The 12,948-nt window shown below is 38.6% G+C and overlaps 1 protein-coding gene across 8 annotated transcripts in view; it reads right to left on the reverse strand.

The window, feature by feature from the left end:
* LOC126262309 (FK506-binding protein 5) overlaps positions 1-12,948 on the reverse strand; it is a 202,809-nt gene that overhangs the window by 150,949 nt on the left and 38,912 nt on the right. The gene's annotated exons all lie outside the window — the stretch shown is intronic.

The raw sequence follows: 12,948 nt of genomic DNA on the forward strand, positions 1-12,948 counted from the left end.
CCTCCCATCACAATTAAATTTTTGCCTACCTTAATTATCAGAATATTTTCTCTTATCTCATCACACATTCGTTCAATCTCTTCATCATTAATGAAGCTAGTTGGCATATAATGCGTGGCATATAATATTGTGGTGGGTGTTGGCTTCATGTCTACCTTTGTTAAGATAATGCATTAAATATATTGTTTATAATAGCTTACCTGCATTCCTAGTTTGTTAATCAATAAGTCTTAATCTTGAATTAAGTGTATTTGATTTCTTTATAACCCAATACTCACCTGACCAGAAGTCCTGTTCTTCCTGCCACAGAATTTCACTAATTCCTACTATATCTAATTTCAACCAATCCATTTCCCTTTGTAAGTTCTCTAGCATAGCTTCATGATTAAGGGACCTAACATTCCATGCACTGACCTGTAGAATTCAAGTTTTTTTTTTTTTTTTTTTTTCCTGATGATGACACACTCTGAGTAGTCCCTGCCTGTAGATTTGAGGGGGGTGACATTTTAGCTCTGGAATATTTTACCCAAGAGGATGCAATCACCATTTAACAATACTGTACAGCTGCATGTGCTATGGAAAAATAATGGCTATAGGTTGCCCTTCCTATCACTGTTTACAGTACCAGCACAGCAAAGTCACACTGGCCAATGCTGCAAGAACAGATCAATCATCCACACTGTTGCTCCTGTGACTACTGAAAAGGCTGCTGCCCCTCTTCAGGAACCCTAGGTCGGTCTGATCTCTCCCTCCTTTGATGTTGCACCTATGACACCACTGTCTGTATCACTGAAACACGCAAACCACTCCATCTCAGCAAGGTCTATGGTTCATAGGAGGACAGCATTCTTAAGAAATCAAAAACACATTGGATTGCAAAATCAAAACTATCACAAGTAAGGAAAAGAAAACTATACATAATTGACAGGGCAAACAGTGAAGTTAAGGAAGATTTCATGATGTGCTGTGAGATCAAAAACTTCTGTATAATGTCTGAAATCACTAATTCAGGCAATAAAAATAAATATATAAGCAATAACTAAAAGAGAAATTGGAAAATCTGCTAAGGAATGTGAGGACTTTGCTAATAAAGATAACAGCCATATAATGAATGATAGAAGTCGAATAGCCACCATTTTTAAACATCACTTCATGGGATGTCTCTGAGGATTTGAATGGACAGTTGAAGGTAATGGAAATTATTACGTCTACAAAAAGGAAATGTCGTGTGGCTAGGGCCTGCCTTTGGGTAGACGGTCAGCTGGTGCAAGTCTTTAGAGTTGATGCCACTTCGGCAACCTGTGCGTCAATGGGGATGAGATGACGATGATGATGAAGACAATAGAACACCCAGTCCCTGAGCGAAGAAAATCTCCGACCCAGCCGGGAATCAAACCCCAAACCCAGGCCCCTTAGCATGGCATTCCGTCGCGCTGACCACTCAGCTGTCGGGGAGGACATTATATGCACAAGAACTATAACATGACTATTTCAAAATAAGATACTTATCATATAACTAGACTTCTGAATGATCACTGAACAAAACACTTTTTTTTTTCAAGTCACACATCAGATTACAAAAAATATAAATGATAAAATACTGCTGACTGATATTCTCTGTGACTTACCAAAAGTATCTGATTGTGCAATTCATAGTATTCTCATACAGAAGCTAACATATTACAGTATCAGAGATTTTGCTGGTAACTGGTTTTCTTCCACTCTTGTTCTTGCTATATATAAAAGATCTAACAGAGAGGTAGAAATAGTTCTCTTAGCTGATGATGCAAATATTACAACTAATGCTAATGGAGAAACTTCAAAATCTGTAAATATAAATAAAATTTTCTTGAAAAATGGTTCTCTGCAGATAGACTGTCACTGAACTTGGATAACACGACACTATACGCAGCAATTCAATATTGCCCGAGGCCCGACCACACCATTATAAATAATGCACGAGGGTAAATCAATAAATAGAACAGAATATTTTAAATTCTTAGGTTATATACTGAGAAGAACCTCAGCTGCAAGTCACATGTTACAGATCATCCAGATCATCTTAAACATTATGTAAGTGCTGCCATTTTTTCATTGTAGATAATAACAGATTTAGAAGATAAAGTTCCAAACAACTGACTTAACTTTACCTATATTTAATTCATTACTATCTTATGACATCATATTCTGGGGTAACATGGCATGAGGGAAAAAATAAGCTCATTGTACAAAATATTAGCCATCCATTTAAACGGGCACACCGATCACTTCGGAACACTGTAAATGGTTACGACAATATGATAAATTCTTAACATAACTGTTGCTTTGTATTGAAGGCTTCTGGATGCATTGTTCATTTTAAATTCTCCGGCCTCATTTATTGTCTAGGGGCCAACTAAGCATCTGTCACATTACCCTGTTAACCCTCATAAATTATACAGAATGCAGGCAGGATTGAAATATGACGTGATAAAATTCAAATAATGTTCTCAACTCACTTGTCTTCAGACTTAAAATACATAAAATTTATTAATTCCTTTTCGTGATTGAATTATAGCCGATATTTCTCAAATTTATTGAAAAGGGAAGTATACCATGTTAACTACCAAGTAGTTCTAGTAAACTACCAAAGTTATTCAAAGTCCACCACTGGCCAACAAGTGTTAACTATTATATGTCCAAACACTCAGTGACTCATGGAAATTCCATAAGATCTACACTGAATAACTTATGTGAAATTATGCTTGATGTGAGAATTATTAAAAGCCCAAACTACTTATTTCAGGGACCTTCACCGGGTTGGATTAATAGAAGAGATAGACAAGATCCAATGAGCGTGTTTTGTCTCAGGATTATTTAGTCAGCATGGGAGTGTTCCGGAAATGTTCAATAGACTCTATTGGCAGACACTACAAGAGAGGCATTGAGAATCATGGAGAAGTTTACTACTTAAATTCTGAGAAGGGAACATCCTGGAAAAGTTGGGCAACATATTACTTCCTCCCAAATTTGTCTTTCAAAATGACAATGATAAAATCCAAGAAATTAAAACTAATTTGGAGGTTTACCAACAATCATTCTTCCCAAACACCATTTGTGAACATAACAGGGAAGCCAGGATCAGATTGGTGGTACCAGAAATACCATCCACCACACACCATACGTTGGCTTGCAGAGTAGAGATGTATGTAGATATAGATGAAGACATATAGGCAGTATTATGTGGTATTGGAGTGTTGTCTCTGGGTGGGGGAGGAAGGTTGCCTAATTTTTTTGTCTGGTGTGTTTATGTGGAGTCCACTTTAGAACCTCTTGCACACAGTTCCATAGAGTAGCTTGAAACAATCATGTAAATATTTCTTTGTTGAAAATAAAATAATGTAAATCAGCATGTTTCTCTAACCTTCACTACAAAAGTTTACTATAACTGTACTCCTGACCTGTTTCACATAATAAAAAGAGATTGCAATTATGATACTTTGTCTTTTTGTATTCATAGAATTTTATGTGCTAGGTTTATTTTTTCTATCTTACATCACTTTCTCTGAGGAGTCTAGTATGTGACTGTTGGTCTGTGAGGTGCTTCACTGGTGTCAAATGACAGTTTTAGTCAATCTTTTGCTGACAGAAGGTATGGCTTTCTTGTAAATGTAACAAATAGTTTAAAATGTCGTAACAGATTTACTTAATTTTGTTGCAGACTAGTGACTGCATCTTGTGTACTAGGCAGATGTGACATCACACAGAAGGTGCAGGATGGGCTTAGCAAAGCAAAGAACATGATATTCTTTTTTTGTTGACCACAAGGGTAGCACATATTGCAGCTGAACAAAGTGTGTAATAAACTAGTTTAGATTTTGTTGCACTTAACCTATTACAACAGTTTTCATTACTAGAAAGGCAACAGAACTTCACAATATGGGGGCCTGTCTGGGATTTGTCTGATAAACTCAGACAAGCTGGTAATTGTGATTTATGCAATGAAGTAAGTCTGAATGGTATGCAGAAGACAGGAATTCCAAGAGGTCGGTTATGAAGCTTATACCATTTTTGAAGTGACATCACAAAACCATGAGAACATCTTAAGCCACAGTAAGTTTGGCTTTGGTAAACCACCAGCATAACCGCTCGATGCCACCAGACAGCAGCAGTTCATATCAGGCAACAGGTAACGTGTGTGCTTCAGTTTCACAATCAGCCCCATTGTGGCAGTAACAGAAACAGCAACACTCCTGCTTCATGTATCATATGGGAAACATCAGGACTCTACAAGATCAAGCTGAATGGTGAAAAGTGTGCTGTCATATGTAGCATTTTGTTTTTGAGACTTGTAACCATTTCAGTGAGAATTTACATATGAATAAATCAAATGGAAATCATGTTAACTAAGACACCAGTAACTGGAAATCTTCAGAGAATGAAATCAATTTAGGCCCTCTAAATAGCTGTGAAATCAAAGTGAACGCTTTAAATTTAATATTGGATGCTTTAGTGAAATGAATGACTGATTAATTTAGATGAAGAATCAAGTATCTGAAATTAAGATCAGCATCCAGTCAATGGCAATAGTTGTTTAAACCATTAGCTGATGATGAAGACAAGCTTTTGTTGGAAATAAAATGATTCTGGCTGAATAGCAACATTAGGGATGACACCAGCATCAACAATGGTGAATGCTGACTTCAGGTAAAAATTACATGATTTTACACATAAAAGATGTTGATTATGTGACTGTTATTGAGTTTGGTGTTGGTGTTGGTGATTTATGTGGTAATGCTTTAAAGAGTTGTAATGAAGCATTAGTTACTGATGCTGTAGTTTATTTATTTAATGATGATGAAAATGTTGATGAGGCATGTGCACTTTTCATGATGGAAACAGGTGAAGTTGATGGGTAAAGTGAATTTGAAACTCTGAAAAAAAGTGCATTAAGATCAAATGTTAAAGGAAACTAAATGAGAATGTGAAACAAGTGAAGCGATTGATACTGATGGAATGATAGAACTGAGAGATTTATATGATGTGATTAGGAAGTTGCAGGAAGGAGACATCACCACAGTGGGGGAAAAATGGATTTACAAAACCTACAATCAGAGGCAATGGGAAGAACTTGACTGTTTGTGCAAGTAGATACATATGAATTAGTGCAAAGCTACTCAAATTTTGCAGGGAGCTATTATGCAAAGTAAGACAGAATAAGCCTTGTAGGAAAAATTGAAAGAAATTATTTGATGACAATTTGAAAATTGAGCCACTGGGGAAGCAGTCTGGTTCTTAACATGCTGCTAGCTCCTTATAATTTTTTAAGAACTTCCCATTTTGTCAGGGGAATAGTTAAGCACGTTTTGGAGAAAAGGGGCAACAGGAAGAAACAAAATATATAATAAGAAGGTTAAAAGCCAAGCTTAACATGGGAACCAAGTTTTACTTAGAACTAAAGAAAATCACATATATGTTCATGTTTTCAAAAAATTATAATTTGGATACACACTTTTTTTAACTTTGCCATGTCATGCACTCCAATACCCATAGATTAATTTATCCTCTGTTGATCCACTGTGTAGTAGGGACAGTGGCCAGTCAAATATTTACCAAGGAGAATCACTAAACAGCTGTATGTTTTGAGAAGTTATTTTATTTAATGACAACCAGTTTCAGAATCTCAATAATGCCATCTTCAGACCTTTATGTACTCCATGTACAGACAATCAGATGTATCAATACCTGCATTATCTGGATTCTGTGAATTCACTTTTGGAACCTTTACTTTGGTGACTTGACAACAGTTGTCAAGTCATCAATGTAAGCAGAAATACCTGTTATTTACTGCCATGTTATAGATTAACAAGTGCAAATAAACAGGAAAAATATCTAATTTGCAGTAGGGCTCATATACAAAGTGTTTACTAAAATAGGTTCAAAGGAAAGAGGCAAGTAGAGGACAATCAAACCAAGCAAATAATCTTAACAAATATAGGCTTCAAAACCAAATGTTTCATTGATACAGTATATATGCATTACTGCAGTCATGCCAAGTTTACAACACTGTTGATGTCTAATGCTATGTAGTAGTAGTAGTAGTAGTAGTAGTAGTAGTTGTTGTTGTTGTTGTCATTGCAGTTGTAATAGTAGTAGTAGTAGTAGTAGTAGTAGTTGTTGTTGTTGTTGTTGTCATTGTAGTTGTAATAGTAGTAGCAGAGGTAGTAGCTTTATTTGTCTGTAGATCTCTCTTTACAAGGATATAGGACAAGTCAAAGCATTTACAAGTTTAGACCAATTTAAAATAAGCTTCTAGTTAGACACACTCATTAGATTTATACAATACTTTCTTAAATAATGTAATGCCACACTGTTCACTTGTATCTCACTATCAGTCACTGCACACACTATACACACATTGTTTCATAACACTTCACACACACACACACACACACACACACACACACACACACACACACACACACACACTGGTGATCTCTGGGCCATTTTCTGAATCACAACTTCCCATTTGCTATCCTGGAAAACTGAGTCAGCATCCCTCTATAATGAGTCAGATGTTGGGTGCAGAATGAGGAAGAGGTGTTAGTACTGTGCAATGCATAGCTTGGGGGTAAGATTTTCTAGAAAAGAAAAAAGATGGAAAAACATAGTGTGAAGGTGTCATGTGGAATGTTGGATGTTTTATAACCGATATTATTATTTATTTGTATAACATTTTTTTACCACACTCTTACTCTGTTTTATCTAAGTAATCCTTCAATGTATAAAATGTATTGCATAACAGATACTTTTTATCTGCCTTTTTAAATAAGTGTAATTTTTGCTATTTCTTTAATCTCTTTTGGTAATTTATTGTACAGTTTTATTCATTGGTAGAAAATGCTGTTTTGAGTTTTGTGTTTATTTTTTCTTGGCAAATGTAAGTTGAGTCTAGATCTTGTTCCATGGTGATGGGCAGAACTGTGTGTTCAGTAATTACCTATGTTATTTTCGATGTGTACAACTGACAGGTCAATGTATTCACAAGTAGCAGTTAAAATCCCCAGTGTTTTGAACAGATCTTTACAATGAGCTCGACTACCATTTTTGGTTATGATTCTTATGGCTCTTTTCTGGAGTTTGAAAATTGTGTTCATATTTTGTGCATTTGTTCCCCAAAAAAGAATGCCATAGCTAAGAACTGAGCGTACATATATTAGTATGTAGCGAAAAAGACACTGCATGTTACATATTGATGACAGGAGTCTAAGGGCATAACATGCTGAAGACATTCTGTTTGCAAGTACCTTTGTGCATTCACTCCTAGAAATTTTGCACTTGTTACACAGCCTATAGAGATGCCATCTACATTTAATTTAACATTGTAATTTTCTGTCTTCAAACTGAAATTCATCGCATTAGTTTTCTTTATGTTCAATGTCACTTTATTGCTTATTGACGAATCATGAACTTCCTTTTTTAGTTTTTGAACAGTTTTACTGACTTCATTCTCTGTGGTTGGAAGTAACATCATTGTATTTAGTGCATCATTATTTACAGGTGGTACATTATTTGTTTTGGGGAATTTTTGCTGTAACTTCTCTGCAATACTTGAAAAATGCTCATTTACGTAGTTTACTAAGTGTTGTGGATCATTTATTACCTTATCCCCCTCCCTTAGCAGTATGTTATTCTGGGTTTGTTTGTCTCTCCCTGTTTCATAACTGATTTGCTTTTATTCTCTGCATGAAATATTATTTTGTCATTAAATGACCTTTTTTGCAGCAATCAGCACCTTTTGAAAGTTCTTTTTGTATCTAAGACAGAAATTTAAGAATTCTGGATCATTGTGACTCTTTTTCATTGAACCAAGGTATTTAAATGTTTGGGAGGACATCTTAATATCTGCTGTTAGACATCTGCTTTTGTGAGATGCATACTTTTGTAAATGCCTTTTCAAAGTTCAATTTAAATAATGTGGAGCATTTTAGAGAATTTCATATTCACATTGTTTTCCTTACACACTTCATCCCAGCTTCGTTTTGCTAGTTCCTTTGAAAAATCTTTTATTTTGATTTCTGATAGATGTCATCTGTAGGCTTGTAGTTTAGGGAATTACTCATTGCCTGATTTTATTTTTGTTATTTGGTCCGATAGTCCGAGAGCTTTTACAGCTACAACACAATTTTCCCTGTACATATTTGTGGCCACGTGGTCAATTACTGATGCAGTCATTGTAGTAACCCTTGTTGCACTATTGACCAACCGGCACATGCCAAAACTTTGAAGGATATTTATGAGGGTGCATCTGGATTCATTTATGATATTAGTGTTGATGTTAATGTCCCCACACAGAATTATGTTAACTTTTGTACTTGAGACTTTATCTAGAACTTCTGCTAATTTATTGGAAGAAGTGTCCACACTACCACTGAAAGATCTATACACACATAAAATGAATAATTTCTTGGTGATATCAAGCCCTGCTAATTCAATAGCTGATATTTCAAAGCGTTTGTCTTCACTTGCTGTACTGAGGTTATGTCTTGATCTGAATTGTGTTCCTTTTCTGATATAAATGCACGATACTCCACCCCTTTGCCCTTTCATAAGATGATAACACTGCATGTTGGATTTCTGTCTCTCTACACCACTGCTCAATAACACAAACTACTGTGCAGTTCAAAGATTGGAGCTCAACTTCTAATAGTTATATTTTATTTTTTATTGATTGAAAGTTTTGATGGAGGATTGTTAAGTCTGTGAAATGCCTCATGTCACTCTTTCCAATTGTTTGTTTTTCTTTGTGACATCTAGTATGTGTGATATTTGGAATGTTAAAATCTGTCTTGTGAGTGATTGGTTCAGTATTTTTGAAGTGCTGGAAATATTCTTTAGGCAGGGGAACCTGTCGTCTGGATTTATCCTACAAAAGACTTTCTTTTCATATGTTTATGCTGCATTTTTGAATGACATTCCTCATGTTGAAAGGATGCATATGGTGTATACGGCTATTCAGGAATATGTAGCATGAATCTTTAACAATAAGTGTATGGTCATGGTTCACCAATACCATCATGCCCAGGTCTCCCACCTTGAATCCATTGAATTTTTTGTGAGAGGCTATTTTATAGCCTTGGTGTATTCCAGCCCTGCTAATAGTGTTAAACTCTGGGAACACATTGTAGCTGGTTGTCAATGCATTCAGAACAGCCAGGGATTGTGGAATGTGTACTGCCATCAATGAGATGTGGATGATTTCACATGAAAGATGGCAATTGTATTGGAACTTATGCTGGTTTATCTAAACAGGTACATGTTTTATTTTTTTTTTTCCTGTCAATTCTCACAAATTCATTCATCTAAGCAGTTTATGGCAAAGATTAAAAAGTAGTATTCCCATAACAATCAAGCCTGCAGAGGTAGCAGTAAAAGATGATGAAAATTAATTTTCTTATGTCTGTAAAAACCCTCCTCGGATGTTTCATTGACTTTAAACTGTCTTTCCCTGTACATTGCTGCACCAATATTAGTCTTAGTTGTAGGAAAGGGGAATTTTGTTAAAATTCAGTAAAGGCGCAGTTGGGCGATGAAGTCTGGGGCTGTTGGCACTGTGTGGTAATAGTCTGCAGCCAGTAGGCCAGGTAGAGTAAACATGGCACGGAGCTGCAGCGGCGTAATGCACGTACGATTTGTTTGGAGTGAAGCAATAGCGAGGCAGGGAACTGCAGCATTGCTTTAAGTTATTGCGATGTATGAGGCGAAGCAGTAGGCCAGAGCCGGGAGTGGCCATATGTAAATGGCTGACATAATGGAATTTACCCCTGCCATAGTTTCTGTCTCTCTCTGACACTATGTCAGAAGCGAGGGGAAATGCAGTGTAAATAGTCAGGCACTTTTAGCTTGAGGGGTGTGCCAGGTCAGTTGAGAGTCAGGTCGGACCTGCGCTGGTCTACACTTACAGGGGCCCGTCTGGTAGCAATGTTGTAAATATTTTGTGTAAATGTGTAATTTGTTTCTATGTACTTAATCGGACTGTATTCCGCCTCCGTGGACACAACACCAGGGCAGGATGGAATGGCAGCTGGGAACTTGGAGACTGCACGGATTGCAGATGTGATGCACGCACGAATTCCACTGCAATGGTTACCAGAGGTTTCGAAACATTTCAAGTTTATCGGGATAGATATCTGCGGGCCATATAACAAAACAACAGCAGGGAATCGTTACGTTTTAACTATAATTGATCGCTTTTTGCCGTTTCTAGCCATGGTCACAATACCAGACCAACAGGCAAGTATGGTAGCACAAGCTTTAGTCAATAACTGGTTATTGAACTTTGGCGTGCCTGATACCATAATTACGGATCAGGGAATGAACTTCATGTCCAAATTAATGACACAGTTGCATCGCTTATTGAGAATTAAAAAATTATGGACCAGTCCATTTCATCCGCACGCGAATGGGAGAACGGAGCGAGTACATAAGACAATTTCAAAAATGTTAAGTTATTATGTGAATGGAAACCATGATAACTGGGATGGTTATCTTCTGTATGTGGTATCGAGTTATAAAATCAAAATACATTCGGGGGTTGGAATGTCACCGTTCGAGGTGGTCTATGGAAGAAAGATGCCATCACCATTTGATGTTCTATGTCCGAAATCGGGAGCTAAAGGGAGCACAGTGAGGAAATTTGCACGGACAATACGGGAAGTCTGGAAGAGGGTACAGAAGGCCAATACGACAGTGCTGGAAAGGCTGGAACAACAGAATAAGCAATTAGGTAGGACCTTTACCACAGTACAGGGTAGGTCAATGGGTACTGATCACGAATCCATACACACCTAAGGGAAAGACGAAAAAATTCTTGATGAAGTACTACGGACCATACCAGATCATGGAGATGAATTCTCCTGTAAATGTTAAAGTGCAGCTGCCAACAAAAACATCCATTATCAACGTAAGTAGAGTAAAGCCTTTTACAGGAATGCTGGATGAATTACCTCAATTACAAGGAAGTGATCCAATCGCAAAGGCTAGGCAAAACAAACAGAAGGAGGAGGTCGCGGCGGAGGGACAACAGCGGACACACAGTGTTCCATATGCATTATAGCCATAGAAAAAGTGAATTATTATATGTGTAATATTGTATGACATGTTTACATTTTGTGTTTCTGTATCAAGGGGTATTTTTTTTCCCCCATTCATGTAATTTGATAGGGGCACAGTGAACTATTGGGAATTTCTGAGGATGTCATACGACGTTGTAGTGATCTGTAGTGGGAAGGGGTTCTGGACACATTACCAAAGCAGAATCTGACATATTTAAACTCCATGTTGAATCCAGAGTTTTTGGAAACTTTGCATTCCTTTATTAATGCACAAGAAGGATCAATCATGGTTAATAATGTATTGGAACACATTCGAACATTACAACAGCATTGCACCAACAGAATAATGATAGTGAGCATTTCAGCCATAGGGTGTGCCACTTTTCTATTTTTCTTGAGTATACCTTTGTGGAGAGTGTGGAAACGTGCAACAGCAGAGGAGGTGCCAACACATCAATTGCCTACGGGATGGGTAACCAATGTAAACAGTGTATAGGGGTAGCGTTAATGTTTTTATGTACTCGTTAGTTTCAGTCTGTAGCATTTAAATTTTGTGAACAAGGTATGTTTATGCAGCCACGGCTGTTATATTTCGATTTGGGACGAATCTTGTTGAAAGGAGGGAGGTGTACTGCACTAGTATTAGTCTTAGTCATAGGAAAGGGGAATTTTGTTAAAATTCAGTAAAGGCGCGGTTGAGCGATGAAGTCTGGAGCCGCTGGCAGTGTGTGTCAGTAGCCAGTAGGCCACGTAAAGTAAACATGGCGCGGAGCTGCAGCGGCGTATTGCACGTACGATTTTTTTGGAGTGAAGCAGCAGCGAGGTAGGGAACTGAAGTGTTGCTTTAAGTTATTGCGATGTATGAGGCGAGGCAACAGGCCAGAGCCGGGAGTGGCCATGTGTAAATGGCTGATGTATGGGAATTTACCCCTGCCATAGTTTCTGTCTCTCTCTGACACTATGTCAGAAGCGAGGGGAAATGCAGTGTAAATAGTCAGGCACTTTTAGCTTGAGGGGTGTGCCAGGTCAGTTGAGAGTCGGGTCGGACCTGCGCTGGTCTACACTTACAGGGGCCAGTCTGGTAGCAATGTTGTAAATATTTTGTGTAAACCTGTAATTTGTTTCTATGTACTTAATCGGACTGCATTCTGCCTCTGGGGACACAACACCAGGGCAGGACGGAATGGCAGCCAGGTACTTGGAGATTGCATGGTCTGCCTGAAGGAGGGCAGTGACCGCAGTCTGCAGCGGGTCCAGGACGGGCCACGTTTGCTTCCCACCTGGAGTACCAGGGTCTGGGCGAGGCGTACGCTGCGGGAGGCACAGCAGTGCTAAAACAGCGTTAGGGACAGCAGCGGGTGTTGCCATCTGGCAAGCACCACTAGTGGCAAGTTGCGACATGGCGTCCAGGAGGGTGCGTGTTCGAGTCCAGTCCGGTCTGGTCCTGTCTTGGGAGCAGCAGAGGCCGAGGACCACAGGTGACCAGTACAACCACCTTTGTCCCATGGTCAGACAGAGCAGGCCAAATGGGGCAGAGGGTGGCGGGGACCAGGGACTGTATCAGTCTCCGGAATCACGAGCAGTAGAGTGGCACCTGTCGCTACGCCTCGGCGGATGGCGACCGGGCGAGCATGGCTGATCTCCATCATCGGGTAGCTTTGATGACCGCAGCAGCGGTGTTGGTAGTCCAGGAGTGCTGAGACAGCCGGACTCGCAGGACGGCACGCCGACATACGCTTCTGTAAACTAACTGAATAAAGGAATACTTCCGAACACCACTGTATCACTCTACACTGCCTCTTGATGCTATTGAACTTGCTCGACCTCCTGACAACATACGGCACGGTGGGTCCTG

This window comes from Schistocerca nitens, chromosome 6 (genome assembly GCF_023898315.1).
Source record: "Schistocerca nitens isolate TAMUIC-IGC-003100 chromosome 6, iqSchNite1.1, whole genome shotgun sequence".
In the NCBI taxonomy this organism is placed as follows: domain Eukaryota; kingdom Metazoa; phylum Arthropoda; class Insecta; order Orthoptera; family Acrididae; genus Schistocerca; species Schistocerca nitens.